The sequence below is a fragment of the Amblyomma maculatum genome, chromosome 8 (genome assembly GCF_055883805.1).
Source record: "Amblyomma maculatum isolate TAMU_Amacu chromosome 8, ASM5588380v1, whole genome shotgun sequence".
In the NCBI taxonomy this organism is placed as follows: Eukaryota; Metazoa; Arthropoda; class Arachnida; order Ixodida; family Ixodidae; genus Amblyomma; species Amblyomma maculatum.
Genome location: NC_139351.1, coordinates 35165151 through 35181325, shown reverse-complemented (window position 1 = coordinate 35181325; position 16175 = coordinate 35165151).

The following is a 16175-nucleotide window of genomic DNA, read 5'->3' as shown; positions in this document are numbered from 1 at the left end:
ACAATCGCCCGACCTCTTGCTCAACTCTAGTTCTAATTTCCGGAGCTCAATTTCTAGCTCCAGCTTTTTTGCTTCTCTTTCAATTTCACGCTCTTTCTGCTGTCTGAGCTGTTCCTTTTTTTGACCGATGAGGTTCCATGCTTCACTGAGCTCCTTATCATCGGTTCCCAGATCCGTGATTGCCTTTATAATCAAGGGTTTTCGTGCCAAACCACTTGTATCAATTCCCAATTCCTCACACAATAGCAACAGGTCCGGTTTCTGCAGCTTTTGTAGGTCCATGATCGCTCCGAGTGTCGGCTACTTCCAAAACAACTGTGCAAACTACCAACCTAAAGGCGTTTCCACACTCTCTTTACCAGTTCTAAAATCTAACCCTGTTCTAGAACCTGGTCCACATCAGAAGAAAAGCCAAGCACTCACCCACACATGCGATCGATGTTCCGAGCTGCCCTCTTGTTGGCCGATTGTTGCGCCTGCTTGTTGCTTGAGATGCCACCTCCGATCACCAGATGTTGTGGCTTGCAGATTCTGATCCACCTCGAATCACCAGATGTTGTAGCTTGTAGATCCAGATCCCATCTCCAGTCATCAGATGTTGTGGCTTGTAGATTCAGATCCCAACGCTGGTCACCAGTTGTCGTGACGCTGGGGCTACGTCGACCCGGCCTTCACTTGGTAGCGTGCAGAGACTCGGGTTGAAGAAGGACTGAATCTTCGAAGTTGGTAAAATATGTACAAGCAGGTTTACTGGCACTTTGAGAAAACGTATTTACAAGAATATTTACATGAAAAAGAAGGGTACATCAGCAAAATGACAAGCGTTAAGAGTTCATAGCGAGAAGCGACTGGATGAGCCTTTTACCCAGGGCCCAGAGCGCCATTTCGTGCTCTGCAGCGTCCTTAAAAACCCCCTATGTCCAGCCCCTCTCTGAAGATGCTGACCAACCAAATCCAGGGCACGCCCCTCAGGTATCGGCATCCAATCGAACACATCACTGCACTGATGGTCTGAAGCACTGACTGGTCCGGCATTCATTCGTTGGGCGTGATCACTTGTTGGCGGGAAAAGCTTGGGAACGGCGAGGAGAGGAGGTACATTTCTATTCTTCAGCAAAGAAACCACAGGCTGGTTCTGACAAGGGGTTTTACTTCTCAGAAACCCGAGTGCACGTGGCGCCGCATAGGGCTCCCAACATGGTCCCTTTTCGACAATTGCAAATCTTTCCTGCATTCCCGGGAAATCACTTAATGGCCGTATGAGTCATGCTCCTTTCTTGTCCTGCACGTCAGCGGACATGTCACTCTGTCGTCTCCTTTGGATAGGAGGCATTCATCACTGGAGGATAGCACTTCTCGACTGGAAGGGTGAACAAAAGAAAGAAAGCACTTCCTGCTATTTCCCTCAGGGGGACGTTTCTTTGTGTTTTTCCAGATGTTCTCTTGACAGGGTCAATTTGGCATTTGCAGGTTGTCCACAAAGCAAAACATGCTTACAAAACAGGATTCCTGGAAACAGGCTCACTTAGAGCCATTGGACCATCACCACATATTCACAAAACTTATCCATGCCCACAGGCGAACAATAGAGCGCGCAATTGCGGATGCTTGGTCGTAACAGCGCTTTGTTCCCAATTTTTCTCATGTCGCTGCACCACTTACTCATCTCACGAAGGAGAACGTCGCCTTCCAGTGGTCGGATGAACAGCAGCGTGCATTCGACCGCCTTAAACAAAGCTTACAGACCTCCCCTGTACTCGGGCACTTTGACCAGGACGCCGAGACTGAAGTTCATACAGACGCCAGCAACAAGGGCCTCGGAGCCGTGCTCATTCAAAAACAGAACGGGACCGAGCGTGTAATCGCTTACGCAAGCCGAACATTATCGAAGGCGGAGACTAACTACTCGACCACTGAAAAAGAATGCCTCGCGGTAGTTTGGGCGATTAATAAGTTCAGACCCTACTTGTACGGACGCCCATTTCAGGTGGTTACCGACCATCACTCTCTATGTTGGCTCAGCACTCTGAGAGACCCTTCAGGGCGACTTGCACGGTGGGCCCTTCGGTTGCAAGAATTCGATGCTACAATAGTTTATAAGTCCGGTCGCAGGCACACAGATGCTGACTGCCTCTCGAGAGCCCCTATAGAATCAGCGTCTGACGGCCAAGACGACGAGTATGAAGATGCTTTTATAGGTACCATAAGCACGGTCGATATGGCAGCGCGGCAGCGACACGACACTGAACTCCGTGAAGTAATCGCCCATCTGGAAGGTCAAGAAGGCACCATTCCACGCGTCTTCTTGCGCGTTCTACCCGCATTACGTCTTCGCAACAATGTGCTATACAAAAAGAGCTTCGCAGCGAGTGCGAGGTCTTGGCTACTGGTTATTCCGGCTGACCTACGTAATGAAATTATGGACGCCTGTCATGACGACCCAACTTCCGGGCATTTGGGATACAGCCGAACACTCGCACGAATTCGTTCCAAGTATTACTGGCCTCAACTTGCTAAGACTGTTCGTCACTATACCAGGACCTGCCGCGAATGTCAAAGACGTAAGACTCCGCCCGTACAACCCGCAGGACATCTTCACCCCATTCCGCCGCCTATGACTCCGTTCCAGCAGGTAGGAATGGACCTGCTCGGACCTTTTCCTACGTCCAACTCGGGACGCCGCTGGATTGCTGTTGCTACTGATTACCTCACACGGTATGCTGAATCGCGAGCTTTACCTTCTGCAACAGCGGCTGATGTAGCGAAGTTTTTCGTCGAGTCCATCGTCCTCCGTCACGGTGCTCCCGAAGTCTTGATCACAGATCGCGGTGCCGCGTTCGTGTCCCAGCTAATGGCAGAGATCTTGCGTTTAAGCAACACGCACCACCGGAAAACTACCGCATACCACCCCCAAACGAATGGGCTCACAGAGCGCCTTAATAAGACTATGGCCGACATGATATCTATGTATGTGGACGTCGAGCACCGTACATGGGACGATATTCTTCCCTACGTAACTTTCGCTTATAACACCGCAACTCAGGAAACAACCGGGTTTTCGCCGTTCCGCCTGGTGCATGGCCGAGAGGTGACTACCATGCTTGACGCCATGCTTCCCCATGAGCCGGAGGCCTACTCTTACGGCGATGTCCAACTGGTATCCCAGCACGCAGAAGAAGCCCGACAGTTGGCACGACTACGCATCCAAGACCGCCAGCACGTCGATGCACGCAGGTACAACCTCCGGCATCGTGAAGTTCATTTTGCACCTGGTGATAAAGTGTGGGTGTGGACTCCCGTTCGCCGTCGCGGTCTCAGCGAGAAGCTGCTAAAACGTTACTTTGGCCCATACGAGGTCGTTCGCCGTATAAGCGACGTGAATTACGAGGTGATTTCAATTGTTCCGAGCACATCTCGTCGGCCCCCTCATCCTGAAGTGGTGCATGTGGTTCGCCTCAAAACTTACTGTGAACGCTAGAACCACGTATTCTGACTCTGAGCTGTGCTTGATTTAACGTTTCAGTTACGCTGAAGCGCGCATCGGGACGATGCGCCTTTCAGGGGGAGGAGTAGTGTAACCCGCGCTAACCGTGTCAGTTCTGGAGGGAGAAGAAGACGAAGTTCTGCGGAGTGCGCGTGGTTCTGGGACGCCGCTGCTTTTGCCTGGTAAAGCGCCTGCTCTCTGCCTCCTGTGCCTCAACCCCGTCCTTTGACCCTGTCCTTCTGGACTGCCGTCCGGGTAGCGATAGAACCCGTGACAATATATGCTTGTGTTTGGCAAAAGCAGGCATCTTTCTGCTCATGGGGCTGCCTCGCACGAGAAGCGAATAGCCGCTAACATGGTGAAACCGACGAACAAAGGAGGCCTCTATCCTTCCTCAGAAACGACTAAGCAGAATGAGCAATTCAAACAACAGTGCTGTCATAATTTCAACCTAGTAGCTAGAGATGCATCCAGACAACGCGAAATCTGTATACATTCTTATTATCGAGTCAGTCTTACACTCGTTAGAGGGTCGGTATCTTGCAAACCCTCAAAGGAAAAATAAAACTGATGCTATGGAAATTATCAAATCAGGATAAGAGGTTACGTGCCGCGCAAATTTATTGCATGATATGAAGATTTTACGAGTTCAGAAGAAAGATAGAAACGGTAAAAGAAATACTAAAATTCTGCTTCGCTCTGCACACATGATAAAGAATGCATCGGCTGCTAAAGTGTAGTTTATTTACTGGCATCAGCCCAACTGCACTGCTGTTTGTTTATTTTCCATGTCTTAGGCCGGACAGGAAAAACAAATGTTACAATAGTGTGAATAAATTTGACTTTGCCGCCGCAGCCGAGGGAGGAAAAAACAAATGGTTGGCAGGGTCGTAGTTGCTTGTAGTCTTGGGTAAAGCCCCACTTGGAGCGCCCCTCGCGCCGCGCTTTTATCACAAACAACGGCACGGCGCTGGACAAAGAAGAATTTGGCACTAAGCGTCTCAGTGCAAGCAGCAAAAAAAAAAAAAAAAAAAAAAAAAAAACCCACAGTTCGAACACGAACGCTGTCGGAGCTGGTTATTCCTCGTCTTAGCTCCGCCACAAAGCTATCTTCAGATATTCGCGGTGTTAGCATATATTGTGTGGGTGTGGAATTTAGACTTTTTTTTTTTCAGTGGCAAGAAGAAAAAATATCTTTCCCTTTCTACGATAAAATGAATAGTAGGGCACGGAACTATAACACTGCAGAAATTAATATAATATAATTTCAAAGAGCGTCTCCCCAGGAGAAATTGCACGAATACTTGTACTCTATGACACTTTACTGGTACAGATAAAATGTTTCGACAGTCTGCCAAGTGCAACTTGAAAACCTGAACATGCACAAGCATGCCTCTTCAACCTTCCTACTGAAGTTCCTATATAGCGCAAGCAGTGCAGGCTCCAAAGAAAAGGAGAAAAAATGATGGAGTGGGCAGCCGAAGATAATCACCAGCGTTTAGGTCATTTTTCTTTTTTTTTTTTCCGAATGTTGTGTTCCGGTGATGATAGTAAAGGTAACGTGCCGCAATAGCTGCCGGGGACTTTTTCGGTGAATGGGCAAGTAGGAAACAGCCATGTGAAGCTTCTTCAATACAAAAATGTAATGTTGAATCGGGTTTTGCCACTGCATTTCCGTCATTCTCCTCAATAAATATAAAAAAAAAAAACGATGAGGCTCAACGCTGCTGAACTGAATGTCGAGGTTTAGCTCAATTGAGAGAAACCTCTGTAATCAAGAGTTCGACGAAATGTAGTCTGATCAGGTGGTGGCATAAAAAAATATACAGGGTCACTGACCCAGTCAAAGTTTCATGAAAACGTACTAACGTTTCGGAAGCCCTACAGCTTCGTTGTTCACAATGGATAAACCAGACAAAAAGCATTCGTTTATATCTTCTTCAAATACTTTGACTTGATCAGTGGCCCTATATATATATATATAGACTTAAAGTAGTTGACACACCGTAGAAAAAACAACACTTTATTCCGACGTTTCGGCCGGAATATATATATATATATATATATATATATATATATATATATATATATATATATATATATATATATATATATATATATATATATATATATATTGTTACGGGGATGTACTTAATGTGACGGCACTGCGATGGGCTGAACTCGACGCTAAGACTTCGGTAGCCGTGCAGAATCTACTCTCTCAGCGTCGTTCTCTTTTTCAACGCTTCGTCGTGCCCGCGTTCCTCGATCGTCGTCTTTGTCAGTGAGCGCACTTTGGTCCCGCGTTTCCCGGTAACACTACCCCCCTCGGCAAAAGGCACCGTCCCGGTGCGTATTAGGCGTGCGGTGTGGAGGGGGAGTAATATGGCTTGAGGCGGGCGACATGTACAATTTCGGAAGTGGGTGTAGTAGTCGGTGACTTTGGGTGGAGCGGTGCAATCTCATAGGTCACGTCGGTCACTGGGCGTAGTACACGGTAAGGACCCGTGTAGTGGGGCAAAAGTTTCTGACACAATCCCACACGACGGCACGGAAGCCAGAGCAGCACCAGAGATCCGGGAGGATAGTGCACATCGCGGTGGTGAGCGTCGTAGCGGCGTTTTTGAGCTTCTTGAGAGACGGTGAGATTGTGACGAGCAATCTGGCGAGCAGCGTCGGCTCGGGCGATGGTATCGCGGGCATAGGTTGTGACGGGGCCAGCGGCGGGAAGCAAAGTGTCGAAGGGCAGTAAGGGGTCTCGTCCAAAGAGAAGATAGAATGGAGAGTACCCAGCAGTGTCATGACGCGAAGAGTTATATGCAAAGGTGACAAATGGCAGACTAATATCCCAGTCGCGATGACTGTCGGATACGTACATTGCGAGCATGTCGGTGAGTGTGCGGTTAATACGCTCAGTAAGGCCGTTCGTCTGAGGGTGGTACGCAGTGGTGAACTTGTGCCGAACGGAGCAAGAACGAAGTATTTCCTCAACAACTCGGGAAAGGAAACAGCGGCCACGGTCGGTAAGCCACGAAACACAAAAAGAGCTAATTGACATCTAGAATATGTCTAGGCCAAGAAATGGGCACTTCTAAAAGAAGACTCATTTAAGACGTTCTGTAGACCCAAGAGCTACAAGCCTTCCTGTAGCTCCGATTTAGCTCTGCTAACGCTACGCCAGTAGAAGTCTTGAAAACTTCTCGCCTAGAAAATTGTTATGCTTGTTCTAGACATTACTTCTAGCTGTAGCTCTGCTATAGCTGTGCTAGTAGACATCTTTAAACCCTCTTGGCTAGAAAGTTTCTATTCTTGTTTTAGATGGGTAACGATTTGCAGTTTGTGCTCATTGTCCTCAATTCTGCATGTGAGGTCACAGTGCTCTGCTTTGAGAGCATTTTTTTCTAAATTTAATGAAATTACACAGTTAACTGGGGAGAAGGCGAATTGATGAAGGCTTGCACTTTGTATAACACAATAAGACACAGCTAGAGATGGCGAAAAATCAGTTGGGCTGAAGAGAATTAAAATTTTAATTTTTTTTTTTAAATAGAATTTTTAATTTTACTCCTTTAACACCCCACCGATTATGTGCCATCTCTAGCTATTTCTTATTGTGCTGTAGAAAATGCAAGCCTTCAACAATTCACCCTCTCCCCAGTTAAATGTAATTTAAAATTTAGAAAAAAATGCTCTCAAAGCAGACTATTGTGTGATCTCACATACAAAATTGAGGACAATGAGCACAAACTACAAATCGCTACACTCAATAGTGAATGCACATGCTGAATGTATAAAGAACACATGCTTCTCCAGTCCGAATTTTTATTGCACTCCATCTACAAAAGTAAAAGCAATCAGCAAATAAACTTGTTGACATTATGGATTTGAGAAGCCTTTTTTGAAGGTTCTTCTGCAAAAATAAATTTCAAACAACCTGCACTGGCAAAAAAACAGTTAAGTTACAGGCATGCATGCAAACGCACTGGTGTAAACTCACTGGAACCATCCACCCAGAAAGTTCTGCATAAAAATATTTTTTTTTTACAACTTGCATAGATATATAAAATTAATGCACACTCAAGGCATTGGCTGATGAGCTAAATTCAATGGCTTATCGTAAGCTCCAGGTTCTGCCTTTTCCAGGGGTCTTTAAGACAGACAAGATTCCACCAACCTGCAAAGACACACAAAAAAAAAAGCTCAAAATAATCAAACGAGCCAAAGGCAGTGGCAGTTGAGCTACGTGCCTGAGATTTGTGGGGTTTTTAAAGAAAAATATGCACGGAGAAAGGAAACACCAAAATACTGTGATACCACTAGCATCTATTCAAAATGCCCGGACCTACCATGAACGCCATTGAAATCATTTACCTAGTAGCCCCCCCCCCCCCCCCCCCTGCATAAAAAAAAAAAATCCCTCATAGCTCGCACCACAAAACGAGGTCGAGGCAGTGGCCTAATGCTTCGAGCATTGACCTACCGTGAACTGAAAGAACAGTCTTTTCTAGTGTGTTTTAAGAGAAGAAAGTTTTATTCACCCTGTACATACAGAGAAAACCTTAAAGTGAGCTGAGGTTACTGATTTTAAAACGGTACAGTGCAAAGATAACAAAAACGAATAGGACACCATATGCGCACAACTACCAACTATTTATTGGAAGAAAACACGAATATTCTACATCTGATGCCAGTGAAGTGCCGGAATTTTTTCAAACAGATTCATATAGTTCCACATCTTCAACACGACCATTAGCAACAAAATAACTCAGATATATTACTTCAGTTCTAGATTTGCTACCGCACATACTTAGCACGCATCAGTGAAGTTAACAAAGCCAATACAATACAGCTAAGTTGCTTGTTGGGCGAGTTGGTTGGACAGTACGTTAAAACAGTGCTAGAAACAGGGAGAGATAGAAAGACAAACACGCATTGCTATCTACCCGTGTTTCTAGCGCGCTAGTCAGACGCATCTGCGGTTCAACTTCGGCGCGCTGCATTCACCACAGAAGAGAAGTGGAAAGTTACTTACTGTTGAGAAATATGAGCTCCATATCACAGCGCAGCAGTGGTTGTAAAATACAGCGCGGGAAAGCTGCAAAATCAGCGTAAATGTCCAAGCGCGGGAAACAAAGACAGCACACCGAACACACACCATCGAGAGCACGTTGAGCATGTCGAAAGACGAGAAAAGATGAGTTGAACGATCGGTGCGCGCGGGTAGCAAGCAGTCGCTAGCGACTGCAGCGCCAAAATGCTAATAAAGCAATAACTGCCTACAAAACCCAATTATTAAAAACAAATATGAGTTTAATTTTATTTTGTTTTTCAATTTAACTTTATGCTTTGCAAAGAAACAAGAAAAAAAAACCTGAAATAATAAAGCAATGTTGACAAATTGTAAATTGCATCGGGATCGAGCAGAGCGCCACCACGCAGCAGGCTTCAGCGCGCGGAACCATGTTTGAGCGTACGATCGGCTCTCCTGCTGACTGTTCTCTTGCCCAAGCAACAAATTTCCGGCAGTGCGGTGGTTTTCTCGTGCTCCCAAGCAAGCCGGAGTAGAAGCATGTCATTCGCGTGCCTCCCGTCTTCTTTCAGGACCCGTATGCTACCCCAGTGCGGCCTTACGAGCGGCAATACGGTGGTTTTCTGGTGTTGGCCAGGCAAGCTGGAAGGAAGAGGCATTCGTAGCATAAAAAAGTTGTCATTCGCGTGCCTCCCCTTGTCTGTCAGGACCGGTGTGCAACTCAGTGCAGCCTTACGAGCGGTAGGTTAGCTGGACCGTAAATGACGGGGCTTTGGTTCCCGCTAGAACGAACCGCAGTTTCAAAGTTCGAGGTTATTTTAAAGCGGTCTCTTACCTTCTGTTCCTGATTATCAAATAATCAAGTTGAGACATTGGAGTAATGCAAAGCTGTCTAACAATTTGTGCCGTAATTATTGCCTAATTCCGTGGCTGCAATAAACCATGCGTAGAAAACGTTCGCTGTGATTCGTGAACATTCTTTGAATAGGGATTCAACATTCTGAACAGAGGAAACATGGAGTATTTTTTTTGTGGACTTTTAGAAGTTAGTAAACCCTTTCTACAATAGCATTTGTGAAACGTTTCTGATTAAAGAGGTGTTTGGAAAAATATCTAACTGATGTCTCTAAAAAACATATCTGAGACTCTTTGAAAAGGCGTCTTAGTATAGACGTGCTAACGAAGTTTTCCAGGAAACTTCTTTCCGTCGACGTCTGTGAGAGGTTTTATTCCAGAACAAGATGTTTGTAGCCTTCCAGAGCTGTTTAAAGAAGTTTATTAGACGTTATGTGTTTCGTGGGTAGCACCATGGTGTAGTATGACGTCGTACAAAAGGAAGTCAGCAACGTCTGTGGCGCAGCTGGTTGGAATGGCGCGAGTGATCACGTACCGCGTGGCATAATCGGTGGCCACAGCGATCCATTTGTTTCCTGACAAGGACTCGGGGAAGGGCCCTAGGAGGTCAAGGCCAACACGAGAAAATGGCTCAGTCGGGATAGCAATCGGCTGCAGGTGTCCAGGTGGCAGCACAGGGGGTTTCTTCCGGCGTTGACAGAGGTCGCAAGCGGCTACATAACGTTGGACAGAGCGGTAGAGTCCAGGCCAGAAGAAACGCCGGCGCACGCGGTCGTATGTGCGTGAGAGGCCAAGATGACCAGCTGTAGGGGCGTCATGCATTTGTTCTAGAACGGCAGAGCGTAGGTGTTGGGGAACGACGAGCAAGTGCTCAGCGCCATCAGGTCGCATGTTGCGGCGGTATAGCGTATTCCCATGAAGGAAGAACAGGGCGAAGGAAGAGTCACGGCTGTGTGTGCGGAGGCGGTCGATAAGAGAACTGAGGGTTGGGTCCAAGCGCTGTTCGTCGGCTATGTGAGAAAAGTCCGATATAGAGAACACACAGGGGTCCGACTCGTGGTCAGTAGAGGAAGGGGGATCGACGGGATAACGGGACAGACAGTCTGCATCCTGGTGGAGCCGACCTGATTTGTATACAACGGAAAAGGTATACTCCTGCAAGCGCAGTGCCCAGCGGCCGAGGCGGCCAGCAGGATCCTTGAGGGAAGAGAGCCAACATAGGGCGTGGTGATCGGTAATTACAGTGAATGGTCGGCCAAACAAGTGGGGTCTGAATTTTCCAACGGCCCAGACGAGAGCCAGGCACTCCCGTTCCGTAATAGAGTAGTTCTGTTCCGCTGATGACAGGAGACGACTGGCGTAGGCAATCACGCAGTGTTGGCCGCGTTGTCGCTGTGCAAGAATGACACCAATCCCGTGGCCACTGGCGTCGGTGCGAAGTTCCGTCGGGGCAGACGGGTTGAAATGGGCCAACACAGGAGGATTGGTGAGAACAGCGATGAGGGTGGAGAATGCGTTAGCCTGTTCTGGTCCCCATGAGAAAGGAACGCCTTTCTTCAGGAGATTGGTGAGAGGACGAGCAACAGCGGCAAAGTTTGGGACGAACCGGCGAAAATAAGAGCACAGTCCTATAAAGCTGCGGATATCACGGGGTGAACGGGGAGATGGAAAAGCACTGACAGCACGAACTTTGTCAGGATCGGGTTGCACGCCGGTGGAATTCACCAAATGGCCAAGCACTTTAAGTTCGCGGCGACCAAAACTGCACTTCTTTGAGTTCAGTTGAAGTCCGGCACGGCGAAAAAGTGCGAAGATGGAAGAAAGGCGACGAAGATGGCTTTCAAACGAGGGCGAGAAGACAATCACGTCATCCAAGTAACATAGACAAGTCGTCCATTTGAAGCCGCGGAGTAAGGAGTCCATCATTCGTTCAAACGTAGCAGGGGCGTTGCAAAGTCCAAAAGGCATAACCTTAAATTGGTAAAGACCATCGGGTGTGACAAAAGCTGTCTTCTCGCGGTCTTGTTCGTCAACAGAAATCTGCCAGTAGCCGCTACGAAGGTCGATAGAGGAAAAGTAGCGGGCTCCATGTAAACAGTCCAAGGCATCGTCTATTCGCGGCAGCGGGTAAACATCTTTCCTTGTAATCTTGTTCAGATGTCGATAGTCGACGCAAAAGCGCCAACTGTTGTCTTTTTTTCTAACGAGCATGACAGGAGAAGCCCAGGGGCTGTTCGAAGGTTCGATGATATCGTTGGCCAACATCTTGTCGACCTCCTGCTGGATGACTTGGCGCTCAGAAATGGACACACGATAAGGCCTCCGATGTACAGGTTTTGCATCGCCGGTGTCAATGCGGTGAGTCACAACTGATGTTTGGCCCAGAGAACCGGCAGCAAAGTAAAAAATGTCGGATAAGGATAACAAAAGGTTGTGCAGGTCCTGAGCGTGTTCGGGGCTGAGGTCAGAGGCAATCATTGCGGAAATAGGGTCGGTAATTGTGGTGGGGAGTACGGATGTTGGAAGGACGCTTGAATGTGGGCCAGGGTTGAGTGCACAAATGGTGCAGTCTGTGAGAGGAGACAAGGTAGCAAGGGATATTCCTTCGGGGAGAACTTGGGGTGACAGACTGAAGTTCAGGATAGGAAGGTAGGTGTTGTTCTGTGGAACGCGTACGATGAGATGAGGAAGAACGACGTTGCGGTCAAGAAAGACCTCGGTGATAGGGCAGGCAACATAGTCACCGTCAGGCACAGGCGGGAAAGGTGACAGAGGTAGGTAAACAGCGGAGTCAGGGGGCAGGCGAGCGAACTCGGTGGAGCGAAGGCGGGGTGTAGATGGAGGATGTTCTGAGCAGACAGGTAGGTCCAAACGAAGAAGGCCGCTGGAACAGTCGATAAGGGCAGAGTGGGCCGTTAAAAAGTCAAGGCCGAGGATCACATTGTGAGGGCACTGGTTGAGGACGGTGAACAAAACAGGGATGTGATGACCGGCAAGGGTGACTCGGGCAGTGCACAGCCCAGTGACGGCAGCAGTACTGCCATCGGCAACACGAACGGTGGGCGAAGCGGCGGGGGTCTGTACTTTCTTGAGGCGGCGGCAAAATGATGAGCTCATGATCGAGACTTGGGCACCAGTGTCAATGAGGGCAGAGACGGGAACACCATCCACGAGCAGGGAGAGGAGGTTACAGGGCGAAGAAATGGGCAGAGGATTTCCAGGTCGGGGTACCAATGCAGCGTCACCTCCGGGAGCTGCATCGGCTAGTTTCCCGTGAAGAGGACGGCGAGGAACTGCGGCTAGGAAGAGGTGAACGGGAACGGCGGGCTGGCGGCGAAGGAGAGCGACTGGACACAGGAGGAGGCGGAGTGGTATCGGTGCGGGGCGGCTCATAACGAGGCGTGAAACGGCGGTGACCGTAATCGGAGTAGCGGTCAACGTAAGGGAAACGTCGAGGTGGTGATGTCCAGCGGCTGCGGCAGTGGCGAGAGATGTGGCCAACACGTGAGCACGTGAAACAGATCGGCCTGTCGTCAGGGGTGCGCCACTCCTCAGGATTGCGTTATCGGTAGCGTGGCGTGTAGGTGTTGCAGGGTGCAGCGTGGGCGACCATGGGGGGGATGGGGCTCGAACTGTGGTGTTCCACGTTGTGGCTATAAGGGACGCCCAAGTTAGCAACCTCTTGACGAACGACGGCTTGAATGAGGGATATCGTCGCTAGGTTACTGTCCGAGGAGGGCGGGTTGGGTGCAGCAGGAGCGAGCGCTTCCAGTTCACGACGCACGATGCGGGTCACATTGTCAGTGTTGGAAGGCTGCCTTAGGGTCGGCAGATCCTCGCACGTGGAGCTAGGGGCAGTGTTGGGGAGCCAATTGAAGCGATGTGCAATGCGTTTGTGTTTGGCCTGCTCGAAATGTCGACAAACTTGCAGAACGGAGTCAACCGTAGAGCAGTCTCGACAGAGTAGAAGATTGAAGGCATCGTCGGCTATGCCTTTGAGGATGTGCCCCACCTTATCAGGTTCTGTCATGTCTTTGTCGACTTTTCTGCAGAGGGCCAGAACGTCTTGTATATACGTAATATAAGGCTCGGTAGATGTCTGGGCACGTGTGGCGAGGTCCCTCTTGGCGGCGGGTTGACGGCCAACCGGTTTTCCGAACAGGTTCAGGGAGTTTTTGTTTGCAAACATCCCAAGAGGGTATATCTGCTTCGTGTGTTTCGAACCACACGCGTGCCGTGCCAGTTCCGCGCCGCGCTGCCGTGACGACAGTTGGAGTTGCGGTGGTTGATGGAGCCGTGTCGGTTGTCATCGTGACGGTTCCGAGGTGACGGCCGCTGCGGAGATCCAGTGTCAAATTGTGTCGAACCCGCGACCTCCACCAAGATGTTACGGGGATGTACTTAATGTGACAGCACTGCGATGGGCTGAACTCGACGCTAAGACTTCGGTAGCCGTGCAGAATCTACTCTCTCAGCGTCGTTCTCTTTTTCAACGCTTCGTCGTGCCCGCGTTCCTCGATCGTCGTCTTTGTCAGTGAGCGCACTTTGGTCCCGCGTTTCCCGGTAACAATATATATATATATATATATATATATATATATATATATATATATATATATATATATATATATATATATATATATATATATATATATATATATATATGAGAGAAAACACTGAATTGGTTTCCCGTTTGATGCCTTTATTTGCGCTTATTTTATTTATTTTATACGTGCATGATGTCCCGTCCTCTTCCTAGCTAATTCCTCTTCGTGAAGGGGGATATACCGCGGATTGTCCGAAGCATTACGGCGTCTACGCTAAACCGTTGATGCATTCGGCAGAGAAGCTGATTCGGCGTTCATTTTTGCTATAATGCTATACCTGCCTAGCATCGCCCGCTACTGCGCTTTGCCGCTGTGGCTGGGGGCATGGAGCGTTCGCTCTAGTTTGCCTGGGCATAACAAGACGGCGATGTTGATATGGTGATGACACTGTTTACGATTCTTAGAAAAACGCGCCACTGGCGCAAGTGCGCAACAGAGCTAACGCTCTAAAAGCCCGTCGGCCGTTTCCGTTTCCAAAAGAATGCGGCCCTTATCTCGAGTAAGGTAGATACCGTGTCACCCAGGCGTCCACTCACCCGCCGTCTCAACGCCCAATTTGTTGACTTTATATTTGAACCTTGTTTTGAAGCAACTCGACTTCCTGTGCGCTGAAAGGTGTCCGATCATGTTAGCAAAAGTGACATAGAAGCATGTGAGAATTTCGAAGCATACAAAGAACGTGCTTCCGTTTGACCACATGAAGCAAAACCACTGTACTGCATTGGTATGGAAAAATTCACAAATTATAGCACATGCCAAATCTGACAGAACGCGATCTGATCGATGCGTCTAATCGCTTGGCATTTGCAGGAAAACATTTGGTAAGCATGGGCGCTCTTGCATGGAGTAAAAATTGGGTTCTGATTATTATGTTGCAAATGTGTGAATGTACAAGTAAGTGCCACATCACGAAATTATTTACTACCAACACATGAAGCTGAAAGGCGGGCTCAATACTAAAGTATACTTGTTGCATACGTGTGTGTGCCCTGTAAAATGAGTACAATAAAGTCAGGCTCCAAGCTAATAATGAACAGTAGCCCACCCAATATATTGGTTCAGAAAGCGCGTGCATCATCACGGGAAGCTGCAGCAGGACAGGTCAGAGTCTTCCATAGCATGCTACTTTTCACATCAGATTTCAGTGTGGAGTGAAATTCTGCGGGAGAAAAATGTCTCTAGGAGATTGATTGTTAAAATTTTATTCTAATTACCTGAAAATACTGTGTTCCTTTAAATGCGTGCACACACACACACACACACACACACACACACACACACACACACACACACACACACACACACACACACACACACACACACACACACACACACACACACACACACACACACACACACACACACACACACACACACACACACACACACACACACACACACACACACACACACACACACACGCGCGCGCGAGCGAATAAATAAAATGAGGACTCTGTGGAGCATCCAATTGGGAGTGGGGAAGTGGCCGCCATAAGCGCCTACAAAACTGTCCCCGTTAGGTCCTTCCTTCTGGCAACATTCCTTTACAACCCCCTCTCCATTTCCCCCATTTCCCACATAGTCTAGTGTGAATGCGCTTCCTCAGTGCCGAAGAGAACATGAATACATGCCGGCCTCCTGCGCGATACATAGCCTCTGGGTGGATTTCACATCTATTTCGAAATATCAATTCATCTCAGAAGGGAAAAATGGGCAATCATTCACTTATTTGCGCATTGTAACTTACCAACTCTAGTTTCCAAGATTGGACAATCACGAACAAAAAAATAAACAAGGGCGGCTGTTGAGTGAAGTTCAGCTAATTTTAGCTACATTATCATATTTGTAATCACGTTTGATGAAGCAAATTACTGTTGACCGCAAGAGCTGGCAGCTTCCACTCCAGTCAAGGAGTGTTCCGATCCCTACTATATCTATGGCATCAACAATAGTGAGGTTTAGAATATGGTACCCCTACCGCTTAGGGGGACAGGGTAATAGCGCGGGTGATAGGAGCACAATTCTCTATTATAGTGCGCACGCTCCGCTATTACTCTATCCCACTTACGGAATGGGTCGCCGTATTCTAAAGCTCGCTAGTGATCACTCGATTGCACAGCCCTAAAGACGAGGATCAAAAGAACACAAGACAGGCGCCGACTTCAACTAAGGTTCATTGACGAAGTCTGCAGAAATAATG